General features: G+C 38.6%; 1 pseudogene; it reads right to left on the bottom strand.

The window, feature by feature from the left end:
* Positions 1-8361: 8361 nt before the first annotated feature.
* On the bottom strand, positions 8362-10120 carry LOC117504310 (annotated as a pseudogene).
* Positions 10121-18236: the final 8116 nt, after the last annotated feature.

The following is an 18236-nucleotide window of genomic DNA, read 5'->3' as shown; positions in this document are numbered from 1 at the left end:
GGGGTCATATTATACACCTTTTCAGCAAAGTAGAATAGGTCATCTGGTGTTTTTAAAACATAATCAATTTTGTTGCAAGAAATACTATATTGTTCTGAACATGACCCTGATTATTATCTGCCCCGCCTTTCAAGATATATTTTGGAAAAAGGCCTTATGAAGACCAACTCTTATTATTATTAAAAACATTTTTTTTAATTTGCTGCTGCTTTGACTGCTGTAAGCTATTCTGTTTGTTAGCATTGTTAAAACTGTCTTTTTGGGCAAGCCACCTGTACTCTCACACCATATTTCTTGGTTGCTTGAGAGGTGTCTGATGATTCCATTTATTACAATGAGCTAAAAGTATGCATAACAACATTTCCTGAAGTTGCTAATTGACTGACTTGATTTTTGAAGTGCTCTCTTTTTGGATTATCGTTGTGTGTTTCCATTATGGAGCACTGTAAGCTAGTTTGAGGTGCGGGTCACTTCAGTCCTTTGAGTTACACTTCACAGGTCACTTATTGTTGCATATGTTTACGACATATAAAAATGTAGGACCTGAACATAAACTGACCCCATTAAAAAAATGTGGGGGGTGGGGGGGGGGGATTTCCAAATGAATTACACAGTCTTATATTTGGAGCAATATAGTACCCTATAGGCAATGAATCCTCCTCTTACAGGACAATTTCCACACACACAGTCAGATTTGTTAGATACACAAAACACATAAGTGTATTTATGATGTCATTAGTGACGTCATTCAAGTTTGTTCTTATGATTCTCGAACCAAAGCTGCAGCCTCCATTATTCACTTAAACATATTACTGATGTACAAGACATTCATAAATAATTGATTTCCCTTCCCTACAGGCTGTTCACATCAGTTATGTATTACTGTAAATAAAAGGAGAGTACTGGCAAACTAAGATACTGGTCAAACCTTATTTCCTCATGTTATACAGAGCCGATACAAAGTATTCTTTTAATTGGAACTTTACACTCTTTAAAATAATTTTTGAACAAGTGAAAATCTCTGCAACATGATTCATAACAATAAAACGCAATACAGTCGATTACATAAATATTCATTTTAAGATAACTAAACTGTCACTTTTACAGCCAGAAACTTTGTCCTGTTCTTCAAGTCACAACTTTGAAGAGCAGAACAGATGTTAAAAGAATGTCCTGGTGGCTTTTCCTGCTTGTTTACATGCTCAAGATACAATTAGTGCATCTTTAACTTAATAAAGAAACAAACAACAAAAACCCAACTTTTTTTTTTTGTCTAAGGACATGCAAATTCCAAGTAGGGTGATTACTTTATCATCACGGTGTACTTACGCTTCACCAAAACCTTTCCTGCTTTTCATCTTCACTTTTTCTCTGCTTTGTTTTCTGTGTTGTTGTTGTTTTTGTTTGTATTTATACTGAACATGTCTGAATTTGCAGAATCCCACATCACAGATCTTGCAGGTAGATGTACGTTGTGAGTGTGCACGACACCATGTAGTGAGTGTGAATGGCAGCCGTGCACATGGACACGTGTATGTTTCTTTGTTGGCCCTGAAGTGCAGAAGAAAACTGTGCACTTAAAGCACATTTTAAAGTGAAAGAACCCAGACTGTCCCAGCAGACCTTCAACGGATAAGTCGCAAAAGCTATATATATATTAAAAAAAATAATAACAAGATGAGATAAACTACCGCAAGTAACAAAATGTTACTTTAGAGAGAATGTATGTGATGTAACTAATATTTGGACTGGTAATTGCACTTGAATTTTATATTGTAAGCTGTAGGAAAAAGTTACGTATATTTGTTTCCTTTTATAATGTTGTTTTGTAATGTGCCACACTTGGTGTCCAGCAGAGGGAGCTGTGTTTCCTGACACTGTTTGGACTTTGTAGCTTTGTTCCTCTACAACAAAAAATGAAAAGTCTTCTATTACAGCAGCTGTAAACTCCATTCTCACAACAGCAGAACATTTAGTTGAAGATTATAATGTTGCAAAACTCGAATTTACAACAACCTTTTTTTCAGCTTCATCTCTGGAACATTTTGCTTTAGGTGTCACAGAGAAGAAGCCTCTGTGATGTCATACAGTACATATAGAGTCATATGTTGAAGCTCTCCTTTAAATAGCAAGTGTGGTTTTTACAAGATACTTTTCCACAATGACTCGACTAAATGTTTTTGTCATTGATTCTAAAGTCTATGAAATCTGTTGAAGACGGATGTTATAACTGCACAGTGACTGGGGTTGTCAGTCATAAACCTTGTGACTGGAGTTTAATCTGAAGGCGAATGTCGTGTCTGAAAATCAGTAATCTGCAGCTCAGCAGTGAACTGTGTGTTCCTTAAAACACACACAGTTCTTCAAAACCCTTTATTCAGTGTTAATATCGTGATCTGAGTGCAACTGTATCAGTGTATTTCTGTTAAAAGTAATTTGTCCTAAAATGATTTATTTGTAATGGCCACAGGTATAAAATCAGATTTATGTCAAATAGTCAAATAAAATTAATAATATTAATCAAAAATAATACTGCACCACATAATATTTTGAGACACATTATCATAACATCACTCAAACCATTTGAATACAAACTACAAACCCGAATCAGTCAGGATGAAAATGCAGTGATTCTTATGTTTATTTTATTGCAGACAGTATGAACCTGAGATAGTTATGTTTTGTGTTGTGGTCTTCATTTTATTTGTTAATATACAGCCATTCGTTCATTTAAGCCACTTCTGCTTGATTTATTGACACAAATCTGATTCCATGCAGGAAAAAAGTGTTTGTGCTATTTGGAGCTTCTCAAAGTCCACTAATGTTTAGACAAATGGACACTGCTGCAGTATGTGTTTTAACTGATTAAGTACAAATTGTGTACTGCTGCACATTTTCCAAAGACTGCTGAGATTTTCCAGACTCTTTTTTTTTTTATTAAAAATTAACTTTGAAAGATGTGAAACTGTACAACTTTAGAGCTCAACATACCTGCAAAGTGACCAACCAAGAGGGCGATACAGACTCTTTAAAGGGTCAGCAATTTATTTTGTGATTTACAGTTGTATGCAAAGGTTTGGGGCACCCCTGATCATTTTCATGATTTTCCTTTCTAAATCATTGGTTGCCTGGATCAGAAATTTCAGTTACATATGTCATATAACAGACAAACACACAAATATTTGAGACGTGAAAAGAAGTTTCTAGTATTTACAGAAAGTGCACAATAATTTAAACAAAATTAGGCAGGTGCATAAATTTGGGCACCTTTGTCATTTATTTTTTTGAATACATTTAGCACTAATTACTGGAACACAAAATTGGGTCAATTGACCTCCTTACACAGGTGAATCCAATCATGAGAAAGGTACTTAAGGTGGCTATTTACAAATGTTTCTCCTCTTTGCATCTCTTGTAATGCGTGGCAACATGGAAGCCTCTAAACAACTCTCAAGTGATATGAAAACAAAGATTGCTCAACATCATGGTTTAGGGGAAGGATACAAAATGCTATCTGAGATTTCAGCTGTCAGTTTACACTGTGAGGCACATAGTGAGGAAATGGAAGACCACAGGCACAGTACTAGTTAAGGCCTGAAGTGGCAGGCCAAGAAAAATCTCATAAGCTGAAGTGAAGGATGGTGAGAACAGTCATGGTCAACCCACAGACCTGCTCCAAAGACCTACAACATGTGAGCTTACTGCAGATAGTGTCTCTGTGCATCATTCAACTACAACCCCTGACAAAATGATGGAATCACAGGCCTCGGAGTATGTTCATCAGTTGTTTCATTTTTTTAGAAAAAAAGCAGACACAAAACTAAAGTCATTTCAAATGGCAACTTTCTGGCTTTAAGAAACACTATAAGAAATCAGGAAAAAAAATTGTGGCAGTCAGAGGGAAAAAAATATGGAATCACTCAATTCTGAGGAAAAAATTATGGAATCATGAAAATCAAAAGACACATCACTAGTATTTTGTTGCACCACCTCTGGCTTTTATAACAGCTTGCAGTCTCTGAGGCATGGACCTTAATGAGTGACAAACAGTACTCTTCATCAATCTGGCTCCAAACTTTCTCTGATTGCTGTTGCCAGATCAGCTTTGCAGGTTGGAGCCTTGTCATGGACCATTTTCTTCAACTTCCACCAAAGATTTTCAATTGGATTAAGATCCGGACTATTTGCAGGCCATGACTTGACCCTATGTGTCTTTTTGCAAGGAATGTTTTCACAGTTTTTGCTCTATGGCAAGATGCATTATCATCTTGAAAAATGATTTCATCATCCCCAAACATCCTTTCAATTGATGGGATAAGAAAAGTGTCCAAAATATAAATGTAAACTTGTGCATTTATTGATGATGTAATGATAGCCATCTCCCCAGTGCCTTTACCTGACATGCAGCCCCATATCATCAATGACTGTGGAAATTTACATGTTCTCTTCAGGCAGTCATCTTTATAAATCTCATTGGAACGGCACCAAACAAAGGTTCCAGCAATCATCACCTTGCCCAATGCAGATTCGAGATTCATCACTGAATATGACTTTCATCCAGTCATCCACAGTCCACGATTGCTTTTCCTTAGCCCATTGTAACCCTTGTTTTTTTTTCTGTTTAGGTGTTAATGATGGCTTTCGTTTAGCTTTTCTGTATGTAAATCCCATTTCCTTTAGGCGGTTTCTTACAGTTTGGTCACAGACGTTGACTCCAATTTCCTCCCATTCGTTCCTCATTTGTTTTGTTGTGCATTTTTTATTTTTTGAGACATATTGCTTTAAGTTTTCTGTCTTGACGCTTTGATGTCTTCCTTGGTCTACCAGTATGTTTGCCTTTAACAACCTTCCATGTTGTTTGTATTTGTTCCAGAGTTTAGACACAGCTGACTGTGAACAACCAACATCTTTTGCAACATTGCGTGATGATTTACCCTCTTAAGAGTTTGATAATCCTCTCCTTTGTTTCAACTGACATCTCTCGTGTTGGAGCCATGATTCATGTCAGTCCCACTTGGTGCAACAGCTCTCCAAGGTGTGATCACTCCTTTTTAGATACAGACTAACGAGCAGATCTGATTTGATGCAGGTGTTAGTTTTGGGGATGAAAATTTACAGGGTGATTCCATAATTTATTCCTCAGAATTGAGTGAGTCCATATTTTTTTTCCCTCTGCTTGGTCTAAAAAAGTAACCGTTACTGACTGCCACAATTTTTTTTTCCTGATTTCTTATAGTGTTTCTTAAAGCCAGAAAGTTGCCATTTGAAATGACTTTAGTTTTGTGTCATGTCTGTGATCTGCTTTTTTTCTACAAAATTAAACAACTGAATGAACATCCTCCGAGGCCAGTGATTCCATAATTTTTGCCAGGGGTTGTATACACTTTGCACAAGGAGATGCTGGATGAGAGAGTAATGCAGAGGAAGCCTTTTCTGCATACATGCCACAAACAGTCGCTTGAGGTATGGGAAAGCATATTTGTACAAGCCAGCTTCATTTTGGAATAAGGTGCTGTGGACTGATGAAACTAGAATTGAGTAATTTGGACATAAGGGGCGGTATGCATGGCTGAAAAAGAACACAGCATACCAAGAAAAAACACTTGTTACCTACAGTAAAATTTGGAGGTGGATCCTCATGCTGTGGGGCTGTGTGGCCAGTGCAGGTACTGGGAATCTTGTTAAAGTTGAGGGTCACGTGGATTCCAGTCAATAACAGCACCTTCTTGAGAACAACATTCAAGAATTAGTGACAAAGTTGAAGTTGCGCCGGGGCTGGATCTTTCAACAAGAACGACCCTAAACACTGCTGAAAATCTACTGAAGCATTCATGCAGTGGAACAAGTACAACATTGTTGACTGGCCATCTCAGTCCCCAGACCTGAATATTATTGAAAATCTATGGTGTGATTTTAAGCACGCTGTCCATGCTCAGAAATCAACAAACCTGAGATGTTTTGTAAAGAAGAATGGTCCAAAACACCTTCAACCAGAATTCAGACTCTCATTGGAAGCATAGGAAGTATTTAGAGGCTGTCATTTCTGCAAAGGAGGATCTAATAAATATTGATGTATTTGTTCTGTTTGGGGTGCCCAAATTTAGTGCACCTGCCTATTTTTTTTTAAAAAAGAATTATTGCACACTTTCTGTAAATCCTATAAACTTCATTTCACTTCTCAAATATCACTGTGTTTGTCTGCTATATGATATATTTAATTGGAATTGCTGATCCAAACAGCCAAAGATTTATAAAGGAAAATCATGGAAATCATCAGGGGTGACCAAACTTTTACATACCACTGTATATTTTGGAGTGTCTGATATATAAACCATCATTTGAGTGTATTTTTTAAAATATAAACCTGGATTATGAACATAATCAAAAATGTTATCTTTAATCAAGCAATATTTTCAAATTTCATGAGTCTATTATGAATTGCTGACTGGCTGATCTTAATCATGACAACTCCCTTTGACATCCAGACCTTTGAACACACCACCATATAATAAGGCTTGTAAAGGATTGGCATAACTGAGAAAAATTAACAAATAAAAATGATTTTTCTGCAGAGGATTCACAAATTGATTTCAGTGCATCTGAATGAAACAGAACCAGGGGCTGTATGCAACTAATATATTTTTTATTAAATGCGCATTTTTCATTTACTTCCTTAAACTTGGATAACATGTATTGCTACAGTGAAGTTGGAGTTTGGCAGAAGGTTTTTTTTTGGTCCAGACAAATTTAATTTATTTGACTCTGAGGTGTGAAATCCCTCCTTTTGTAGCCGTTTTGGTTCCTTTTAAACTGAAGACATTTGGTGTATACGGCCCCTGATTTCTGGAATGTTGGAATGAAACCTTTGGCAAACGTTCTCCAGCTGTGTAACCTGTCCGTTATGATCGTCACATGGAACTTGCACTTATTTGTCATAGTGAAGGGTTTTATTTAAAAAATTTTTTTTTCTAATCTCCTTCCTGCATTCAACCATAAATTTCGCTGATGCTTTCAGTGGAAGTGTCAGATTTTTTTCAAATAAAAGCATGTAGTTTTTGTGTAGTTTCCACACAGCTGTTAGTCATGTTGTCACCTTACGATCGACTTCTGTTTGTTATGATGATACACTTTAAAAACTTGTAAAAAAAAAAAAAAAAATCCTGAGAATGTATTCTATTGTAAATGAACGAATGCGTATTTGTGTGTGTGTGTGAGAGGATGAAATACCTGTGGGTTTCTTAGTGCGCTGTGTGTGTATTTTTGGTCCATTTTGTAGAGGAATAATGTTAAGTTTGTGTTAGTCTGTTGTACCCAAAGACGCGAACGTGTGTTCCAATGTTGTGTTGTTTGGTTCATGAAGCTCCAATACTGAACAAATTAAATCAAACAGTAGCAGAAAACAGACAATAATTCTTGTTTTGTCTTTTTCACCCACAGTCTGAAATCTGTTCATGTCGTCTCATCTTTCCTCATACAACCACATATTGATGCAACATGCAGAAAATTTTACATTTTTAACCTCATTGAACAAAATGTGTTGCAGAATCACAAACTGTGATTATTTTTTAAATTGCTGTTCAAACACTTTTCCCTTAAAATCTCACTAAGCCATAATATAAAACAGTTTCTGCAAACATGATCCATATTGAGTCAAATCAGTAATGCATCCAAGATGCAATGTGTTGTGCAGAAAGCTGAAATAAATAAAAAAATACAAATCAAACCAACAAATTTCTGATCCCACTGTTGCACAATCAAAAGGACTGTGACCACGGGAAACTACACCAGATTTGTAGACTCAACTTGACTCAGTCATTTGTTGTTTTGTTTGAAAATCAGATTGTTGTCACACAAACATCACACATAAGGTTTTTATTTTTTATTATCCATACAAATATTCTACAAAGATCCAAAACAGGTATTAAAGCATGAGCCTGCATTTAAAAAGAAAAACAAAAAAGATAAAGCCCCCCCCTCCCGCGAAAAGAACAATTTATTAAATCAAAAACATCAATTTTATGTAAATGAAATTATGAATGTACAGTGTCATATCAAGGGTAAGATGACTCTCAGCACAACACCAACAGAGTTAATTTAAACAATGATACAGTTGATTTAATCATTTAGCTGCACTAATTTAACACTGCAAAATGTTCTGTGTCCACACTCAGGACACCACTTTGTGTGTGTTCATGCAATGTTTGGACAACATTTAAAGCAAGTTTCAGTTATGCTATGATACAACTGATTTAACACCAAGAGAGTTGATTAACACGAGTTTATATGGGACCATGTGTTCTTGCTGCAGTGATAATTTAACGCCGCAATAATTCAGTGTTCACACTCGAGCCTGCTGTTGTCTCTACGTGTTCAGTCACATTTCAAACAAGGTTGGGTTACACTATGAGAGAGATGATTTAACACCAAGAGAGTTGATTTAACACGATGACATTCAGAGGTTACGATGAGAAGTTCAAGACATTTTTTTTTTCAGTGTTGTTTACAGGAGGATCAGTGTAATTCAGTTTCAGGGGTGTACAGGAGTTATGGACAAGGTTTTATTTTCTGTCCCGTTGTAGAAATATGGATAAATCTTCTCAGTGAAGTTTTGGCCGCTGAAAGTGTAAATGTGAGATTTGGAATCAACATCCCAGAAACTAACTTTTCCCTCCTGATAGTCCACAAAGATGCCCACGTTTTGAATCTTCTTTAATGTTAGTTTAGTTCTTGTTTTATCATAAGCCCTGTATGTATCAAACAAACCAATGCACCAAAATCCATCATTAAAGTATGTTTTTCTTCTTTCTGTCTACAGACTCTCTGGTCACTCCAACAACCCAACCAGACTCCTCAGTTACTTTCACCTCATAGTAAAACTTCCCTGTTGTGAACCCCTCCTTTGCCACACTTCACGGTCAATTTCAAATCTCTTGGATTGTTGGGTAGATACTGTTTTTTAGATACCCCGGTGACCCATTTCCATCCTGGCTTATGATGACACGTGGATGAGCCGTGTCGGGGTCAAAGGTCACATCCACTGCATGTTTTCTCATTTTTTTCAGTGTGATCTCAGAAATCTCTTCCACTTTTTCATCAACTGACCGCTGTAACTCACACAGAGCTTCTCTCACCGCCTGAACAGACAGACTGCTGTCAACAACAATGCTCGCCACGTTACTGTTCAGAGGAGACGACAAGGTGGAGAAGTTCTGGATGAAACTGTGTTGGTCTGCAGACTGAAACCGTTTCTCCAGCTCGGCACGTCTTCGTTGGAGCTCAGTGATTTCCTGCCTGAGTTCTCTGATGAAGTCCTCCCCCTTCTGCTTTGTCGCCTTGTGTCTCTCCTCGATCACCTCAATCACCTCGGCCTGGTTTCTCTGAACGGACCGGATCAGGTCGGTGAAGACTTGCACAGCGGCTTCTTTCTCTTTGTCGGCTTCTGGCTGACAGAAACCGATGTTTCAATCTCTGTTATCTTCTCAGACCGCGTCTGTATCATCTCTTGGATACTTGCCAGTGCGTCGTCTTTCTTCGCCATCACTGCTTCATATTCTTCCTCAAGCGGTACAACGTCGTGACTCTGGTGTTCAGATGTTTGGCACAACATACAAATACAGAGCTGGTCAGTCCGGCAGTATAATTCTGTGATCTTGTTGTGTTTTGTGCACAGTTTATCATCAAAACTCAGCACTGGCTCGATCAACGTGTGGCTCCTGAGTCCTGCAACTCTGAGATGAGGCTCAAGATGAACCTCACAGAACGAACTGAGACACATCAGACAGGATTTAAGGGCACTGATCTTCGTCTCAGTGCAGATGTCACATAGTACATCTGCTGTTTCAGGAAGACGTTGGTCTGGAGTTGAGGTTTTCAGCTGGAGTGACTCCTTGTATTCGCTGGCTAACTCAGACATCACGGTATTAACTTTTAATTCAGGTCTTGTGGGAAACTGGTGTTCGGCACACTGGACACTGGCAAAGCTCGCTGTTGTCCCAGTACTTGAAAATACACGTAAGCAGAAGTTGTGTCCACACGGTGTGGAGACGGGGTCAGTAAACACCTCCAGACAGATGGAACACACAAACTTGTCCTGTGGCAGCAGACTGCTGGCAGTGGCCATGTCTGGAAAAGAGGGAAAAGTTCCTTTATGTTCATCTTATGGACACAGTCAGTCTAAAAGAAAGTTGGTTTTACTTATACAATATTGCACAGACGTGTCTGCCCCCTGCTGGACAGGTTCACCTTACAGTCAGATTTGCTCCAAATGAGAGTGACAAGCAGTTGGCATTTCCTGGTCATGGCCAACTCGTGGTTACTGTGCACGATGTTTAATAACAGATTATAAAGGATAGGGAAACTCGACACAGTCATTATCAGATTTATAACAAAACACACACAAAAAAAAACCCCATTACATATTCATTCCTTCTTTTGAGTTTGATAATATCTGTAAAGTTATGTTTATTATTCATATAACTTCTCTTCATAATCTAATTTTGGGTTCAGATGCACTGTGCACAATTAAATGTAGTGTTTGCCAATGTTTTGTGCAATGTTCACACCTACAACCCCAATTCCAATGAAGTTGGGACATTGTGTGAAAAAAAAACAAAAAAAACAAAAACCCAGAATACAATGATTTGCAAGTTTTAGTTTTTTCAACCTATATTCATTTTAATACACCACAAAGACAAGATGTTTAATGTTCAAACTGATAAACTTTGTTTTTGTGCAAGTATTTCCTCATTTTGAAATGTTGCCTGCAAAACAAACACACACACACACACACACACACACACACACACACACACACACACACACACACACACACACACACACACACACGGGGCAACAAAAGACTGGGAAAGTTGATGAATGCTCAAAGAAACACTTGTTTGGAACATTCCACAGGTGAACAATTGTTGTTGGTGTTAATTGGAAACAGGTGAGTGTCCTGATTGGGTATAAAAGGAGCATCCCCAAAAGGCTCAGCTGTTCACAAGCAAAGACGGGGTGAGGATCAACACTTTGTGAACAACTGCATGGGGGGGAAATCCAACAGTTTAAGAAACATCTCAACATTCAAACTGCAAGGAATTTAGGGATTCCATCATCTACAGTCCATAATATAATCAGAAGATTCAGAGAATCTGGAGAACTTTCTACACGTAGGCGGCAAGACTGAAAACCAGCATTGAATGCCCCCAACCTTTGATCCCTCAGGCGCCACTGCATTAAAAAAAACGACATCACTGTGTAAAGGATCTTACCACGAGGGCTCAGGAACAGTTCAGAAAACCATTGTCAGTTAACACAGTTCGTTGCTACATCTATACCCCTGGTAAAAATTATGGAATCACTGGCCTCGGAGGATGTTCATTCAGTTGTTTAATTTTGTAGAAAAAAGCAGATCACAGACATGACACAAAACTAAAGTCATTTCAAATGGCAGCTTTCTGGCTTTAAGAAACACTATAAGAAATCAAGAAAAAAAATTGTGGCAGTCAGTAACGGTTACTTTTTTAGACCAAGCAGAGGAAAAAAATATGGAATCACTCAATTCTGAGGAAAAAATTATGGAATCACCCTGTAAATTTTCATCCCCAAAACTAACACCTGCATCATATCAGATCTGCTCGTTAGTCTGCATCTTAAAAGGAGTGAACACACCTTGGAGAGCTGTTGCACCAAGTGGACTGACATGAATCATGGCTCCAACACGAGAGATGTCAGTTGAAACAAAGGAGAGGATTATCAAACTCTTAAAAGAGGGTAAATCATCACGCAATGTTGCAAAAGATGTTGGTTGTTCACAGTCAGCTGTGTCTAAACTCTGGACCAAATACAAACAACATGGGAAGGTTGTTAAAGGCAAACATACTGGCAGACCAAGGAAGACATCAAAGCGTCAAGACAGAAAACTTAAAGCAATATGTCTCAAAAATCGAAAAATGTACAATCAAACAAATGAGGAATGAATGGGAGGAAACTGGAGTCAACGTCTGTGACCGAACTGTAAGAAACCGCCTAAAGGAAATGGGATTTACATACAGAAAAGCTAAATGAAAGGCATCATTAACACCTAAACAGAAAAAAACAAGGTTACAATGGGCTAAGGAAAAGCAATTGTGGACTGTGGATAAAAGTCATATTCAGTAATGAATCTCGAATCTGCATTGGGCAAGGTGATGATGCTGGAACTTTTGTTTGGTGCCTTTCCAATGAGATTTATAAAGATGACTGCCTGAAGAGAACATGTAAATTTCTACAGTCATTGATGATATGGGGCTGCATGTCAGGTAAAGGCACTGGGAAGATGGCTGGCATTACATCATCAATAAATGCACAAGTTTATGTTGATATTTTGGACAATTGAAAGGATGTTTGGGGATGATGAAATCATTTTTCAAGATGATAATGCATCTTGCCATAGAGCAAAAACTGCAAAAACATTCCTTGCAAAAAGACACATAGGGTCAATGTCAATGAGCAGATCTGATTTGATGCAGGTGTTAATTTGGGGGATGAAAATTTACAGGGTGATTCCATAATTTTTTCCTCAGAATTGAGTGATTCCATATTTTTTTTCCTCTGCTTGGTCTAAGACAGTAACCGTTACTGACTGCCACAATCTTTTTTTCTTGATTTCTTATTCTTAAAGCCAGAAAGTTGCCATTTGAAATGACTTTAGTTTTGTGTCATGTCTGTGATCTGCTTTTTTTCTACAAAATTAAACAACTGAATGAACATTCTCTGAGGCTGGTGATTCCATAATTTTTGCCAGGAGTTGTGCAAGTGAAAATTAAAACTCTACTATGTAAAGTGAAAGCCATACATAAACAACATCCAGAAACACCGCCGCCTTCTCTGGGCCCGAGCTCATTTGAAATGGGCAGATGCAAAGTGGAAAAGTGTGCTGTGGTCTGATGAGTCCACATTTAAAATTGTTTTTGGAAATCATGGATGTTGTGTCCTCCAGACAAAAGAGGAAAAAGACCATCCAGACTGTTACCAGCACAAAGTTCAAAAGCCAGCATCTGTGATGGTATGGGGTGTGTTAGTGCCCACGGCATGGGCAACTTACACATCTGTGATGGCACCAACAATACTGAAAGGTACATCCAGGTTTTGGAGCAACACATGCTGCCATCCAAGCCACGTCTTCTTCAGGGATGTCCCTGCTTATTTCAGCAAGACAATGCCAAGACATATTCTGCACGTTACAACAGCGTGGCTTCGTAGCAAAAGAGTGCGGGTACTAGACTGGTCTGCCTGCAGTCCGGACCTGTTGCCCATTGAAAATGTGTGGCACATTATGAAGCGCAAAATACGACAACACAGACCTCGGACTGTTGAACAACTGAAGTCGTACATCAAGCAAGAATGGGAAAGAATTCCACCTACTCAGTTCCCAAACATTTATTGAGTGTTGTTAGAAGGAAAGGTGATGTAACACAGTGGTAAACATACCACTGTGCCAACTTTTTTGCAACGCATTCCAGGCATCCATTTCAAAATGAGCAATTATTTGCACAAAACAATAAAGTTTATCAGTTTGAACATTAAATATCTTGTCTTTGTGGTGTATTCAAATGGATATAGGTTAAAGAGGATTTGCAAATCATTGTATTCTGTTTTTATTTACATTTTACACAACGTCCTAATTTGACTGGAGTTGTAGTTCATGCAAGTGGGACGATATTTATGTGTGCCAGAAATTTTGAACATTTCCAAATTTTCTTTGTGAACTGCCACGCAGCTGCATGCAGTTTACGAATTTACTCGCTGGTGCGCAACATGCCATTGTGGGGATCAAATTTGTGCAAGTGTTAAGGTGGCTTTACCAAACCAAATCATTTAACGTTTATATCGTGTAGTATACATTCTGACCATAGGCGGTGCTCTAACCACAACAAATCTGGTACGAGGTCATTTTTATTCTTTCATTTCATATATTTTGTTATGTGGGCCGCTGAAGAGGAGGTACTGCTGGCCCACTACCACCAGAGGGCGCCCTGCTTGGAGTGCGGGCTCCAAGCACGAGAGGGCGCCAGACCCAGAGGAAGTGACAGCTGTCACTCATCACACCAGCTGTCACTCATCTACACCACTATTTAAGCCGGACTGCAACTCCACCTCCCCGCCGAGAAATCGACTACCATTAACAAGGTAATTTCTCTGCTGACAGACACTTTGTGTGTTTAACCTGAACTTCTGTTACAGCCGTTTTCCTGGAGTGTTTCCTTGTCTGAGGGATTGGCGTTTGGTGTGACAGCGACGGCTTCGCCTCACATCCCAACCCAGATAAGTGGTTAAACCAGGAGATGTACGAGTGTGTGATTGGAGGTGGAGGAGCTCCCTCCTAACTGTGTATGGACTGTGAATTACTGAGTGTGCGGACTCACACTCATACATCTTATTTCTGCTTTCTGCCAGCAGTACCAGGGTCGACAGCCGAAGACAGAGGCCACCTGGGGACTCGGGACTTGGCAGCTCCGGTGTTCTTCAGACCGTTGGTGGTGGAAGCCGTGTGGGACGCGGCTTCTCTCTCGTCGGGGGTCTTCTATCTTCGAGCCTGCCCACACGTCACCTGGTGTTAATTGACTGTGCAAATTCTGTGATTTTAGTTGTGTATTATCACAACATTAAATTGTTACTTTTTGGCTTACTCATTGTCCGTTCATTTGCGCCCCCTGTTGTGGGTCCGTGCTACGACACCTTCACAACATATTTCTGTTGTTTCACTTAAGTATTTATTTTGTATTGTTTATTGGATGACTACAGTGGAAATGTGTTTTACACGTTGTGTTTTCCTCTGAAACCTACTTCTAACTTACATGTATTTTATGTTGTTTGTTTTTAGGAAATAAAAACCAAACACATTCATAAATAAAGAATGCTTGTTTCAAAAGTTTTGAAATTTGATTCTGTTACTCAAATACATGTTAAAGTTCTCACTACGTTGTATGAAGTAAAGCACGTTTCAGGTTTACAACACGGTGACGGTGCCAGAGTCAAGTTGGTTACCAGTTACTTTTTCAGACACTTATTCTGCAATGTTTTTAATTTTATCTTTTTATTCATTTTGTATGAATGACATCCAATGGATCAACAGAGATGCATAATATAGGAAATCGGACTGAAATTGTGAATATCTGTCTAAATTTCTGTCCAGTCACTTATTTGGCCGAATTTTTTTTTTTTTGTTAGAATGGCATTCATTTGGTCCAAGGAGATGATTAATACAGGTTTTGACTGAAAAATTTGGGTTACAACTGCAAATCGGGCAGAAATTGAGTGTATCTGTCCAGTCCAAACACTTTTTCAGTTACCAGTTACTTATTCAACAATTTTGTTTGTTTTTTGGTATGAATAACATCCAATGGATCCACAGAGATGCATAATATAGGAAATCGGAGTAAAATTGTGAATGTCTGTCTGAATATCTGTCCAGTAGCTTTAAGCACAATATCTCTGGTCTAAATATCCCACCTTTTTATTTTAAAAGCAGGAAGTCAGTACGCGCCGTAGCAGTCTACTGTCTCCGCGTGTTTACTATAAAGTCTGCAATACGGGAGCGCTTGAAATGTTTGAGTGGCTGGCTCAGAGTAGCACTGCAGCCAGAGTAAAGAGGTTTAACCGCAGCAAAGAAGAGGATAAACCAGAGCGAATATGCAACGTAAAACTAATTTCACTGCGGTCAGATTTACAGATAGGCAGTGGATATTTTGCCGGATATGCCAAACACACACCTTGCACTATTTGACCGGATCTCCTTGCTGATTGGCTAGTTCAAATGATGTCGTTGCAGAGTTTTTTCAATATGGCGGCACCCTCTGCAAAGTTGAGCCAGACAATATTCCGCCGTACGTGGCACCGGCAAAATGGCGGACTGCACCGTTTTGCCAGCCGTCTAAATTTATTCACACCAGAACAGAATGGCTACGGTCGGGCGGGAACTTAAAGGCGATCGGAGTTTAAGATCTCCTTATTTCACATTCATGGTAGTAGCTCGATACTGGATATTGATTTTCATTATTGAAAACTGGCATATTTTACCATTCACTATTTTCAGGGGTGGACTAATCGAAGGTTTTGCAGACATGACACCGACAGAGGAAAAAAAAAAAACAGGATAAACACGAGTGCCGAGGTGGAGTTCTGTATTTTCGTTTTTATTCTGTCTTGAATTTGCAGGTTTTATTTACAGCCCCGCCCAACACAGAAAATTACCAAGACTGCAAAACTTATTTCAACTGTGCCCGAAATTATTTCCACCGCGTCCAAAACCACCGGTGGAAACAATTTTCGCCACATGGTGGAAATAATTTCGGGCACAGCTATGCCACATTTTTGAGCTGTTTTCAGCGTCCGAGAATCCCTCGAGCTGCTATTAGTGTCCAAGAATCCCTCTGACAGCAGGTGACTTTCTGTTTCGATTCAAACGACTTTATGGCACCCAAAAGGGCATTTAAAGATGAAAAATTTGCACCAACCCTCAATGACGAGGGCGCCGCCATGTTGAAATACCCTATGCGATTACGTCATTTGAACTAGCCAATCAGGGAGAAGATCATTAAGTCTTTTAATAAGGGATAATTTCAAAATTACTTGGCGGCACCTCCGCAGAAGACTGGCCTGGCTTCGTCTCTACCGACGGAGATACAGTGATCCAGCTGTCGGCTTCCGTAGGGGGACGCAGGCAGCTCTGCTAGAAAACTCAGTTTTTTCGAGATCACGGAATAAAAGTGTTGTTTTCTCGAGATCCTGAATTAATTATGTCGTTATCTCGGGATAACGGTTTGTTTTCTCGAGATCCTGAATTAATTATGTCGTTATCTCGGGATAACGGTTTGTTTTCTCGAGATCCTGAATTAATTATGTCGTTATCTCGGGATAACAAGGTGAATTAAAAAAGTATTACAAAAAGGGCTGTCGGCTTCCGTAATATCCAGAAAAATATCCACTTTGTTTCAAATATTCGCAATTTTAGCTCGACTGCGGATCCGTTATTTGTCATTCAGACCAAAATAAATAAATAAATAAATAGTTACCTAATCAGTGTCTGAATAAGTAACTTAACTCTTTTAGTTTTTTTTTTTTTTTTTTTGCCTAATAAATGTCTGAATCAGGAACTAGTAGCTAACTTCACTCAGTTGAACAACCAGCACTTCAAAAGTTTCGAATCTGTTCAAAAGATTCGTCATCAACAAAGTAGAATACGCGTAAAATCACAAACCTCTTTCTACCGGTGATGTTGCAGCTTGAAAAGTAGCTTCTGCGAAAACGTTAAAGACGTTTAGAATCTTGTTCTTTTCCTCCTCGTTCTGTTCAGTTTTTCTTCGCAGCTTCGCGTCCACGAGCGCCACGAGCTTTAAAGAGTGCTTCACATCAACGCGTGACTCAGCACTTCCTACTTTGTAATATTTAACCTGTTCTGTGCACGAATAAAAATTTTAAAATTGAAAAAAACAAAAAACAGGCGGTCCAAATTGCTTCCCAATATATCAGAAAACCCTATTATTATTATTATTATTAATAATAACAATAATAATAGGGTTAACACATAATAGCACAAAGATTGGTCATTTAGGGTCAGTCTTAAACTGTGGAAAATCTGAGATTTTTAACTTGAGTACTCATTTGAGTGTGTATCTCTGCCAACGGGATCCAAACTCAAATGTAATAGTTTCTGTTCTGGGGTCAAACCAGCCAGTTTTCTCCAATTTTGAGAAATTTCACAATGTCGTAAAATGCCCTGTATCAACGTTAAAATATTTACCATATACATAAAAAATACCCTTGTTTGACCACTATGTCAGTATTTATTGCAGCCTTGTGAACATTAATAGTGTAAATGTTCTGTACAGGTCAAGAATTTGGTCAGATTTGACTACCACTTCTGGAAGGGTGCTGCGCAGTTCTGGATTCAGAACAACATCAAAGGTGGCATTTCAGCCACTTTGCAACCTTGCAGATGTCAGAATCATGTTGATTAATTTAAGTCACACATACGTAATAATAAATATTGCTGTGATCTGGATGCCGGGGAATTGTAATTTTCTTTCATTTTTTGTGATTTTATTAATAATAAAAATAATAATAATACTATACATATTTTTTGTCAACTCATAAGCAAAAGCAAATCATTTAAGTGCATATGATACATCTGACTACCCATAAATGCAACCTAGAACAGAAACGTGTTGCCAGCTGTAAACTTTCAAAAATCCGAG

The sequence above is a fragment of the Thalassophryne amazonica genome, chromosome 22, assembly GCF_902500255.1.
Source record: "Thalassophryne amazonica chromosome 22, fThaAma1.1, whole genome shotgun sequence".
In the NCBI taxonomy this organism is placed as follows: Eukaryota; Metazoa; Chordata; class Actinopteri; order Batrachoidiformes; family Batrachoididae; genus Thalassophryne; species Thalassophryne amazonica.
The sequence above is the reverse complement of the archived record's forward strand: the minus strand, read 5'-3'. Positions and strand labels throughout refer to the sequence as shown.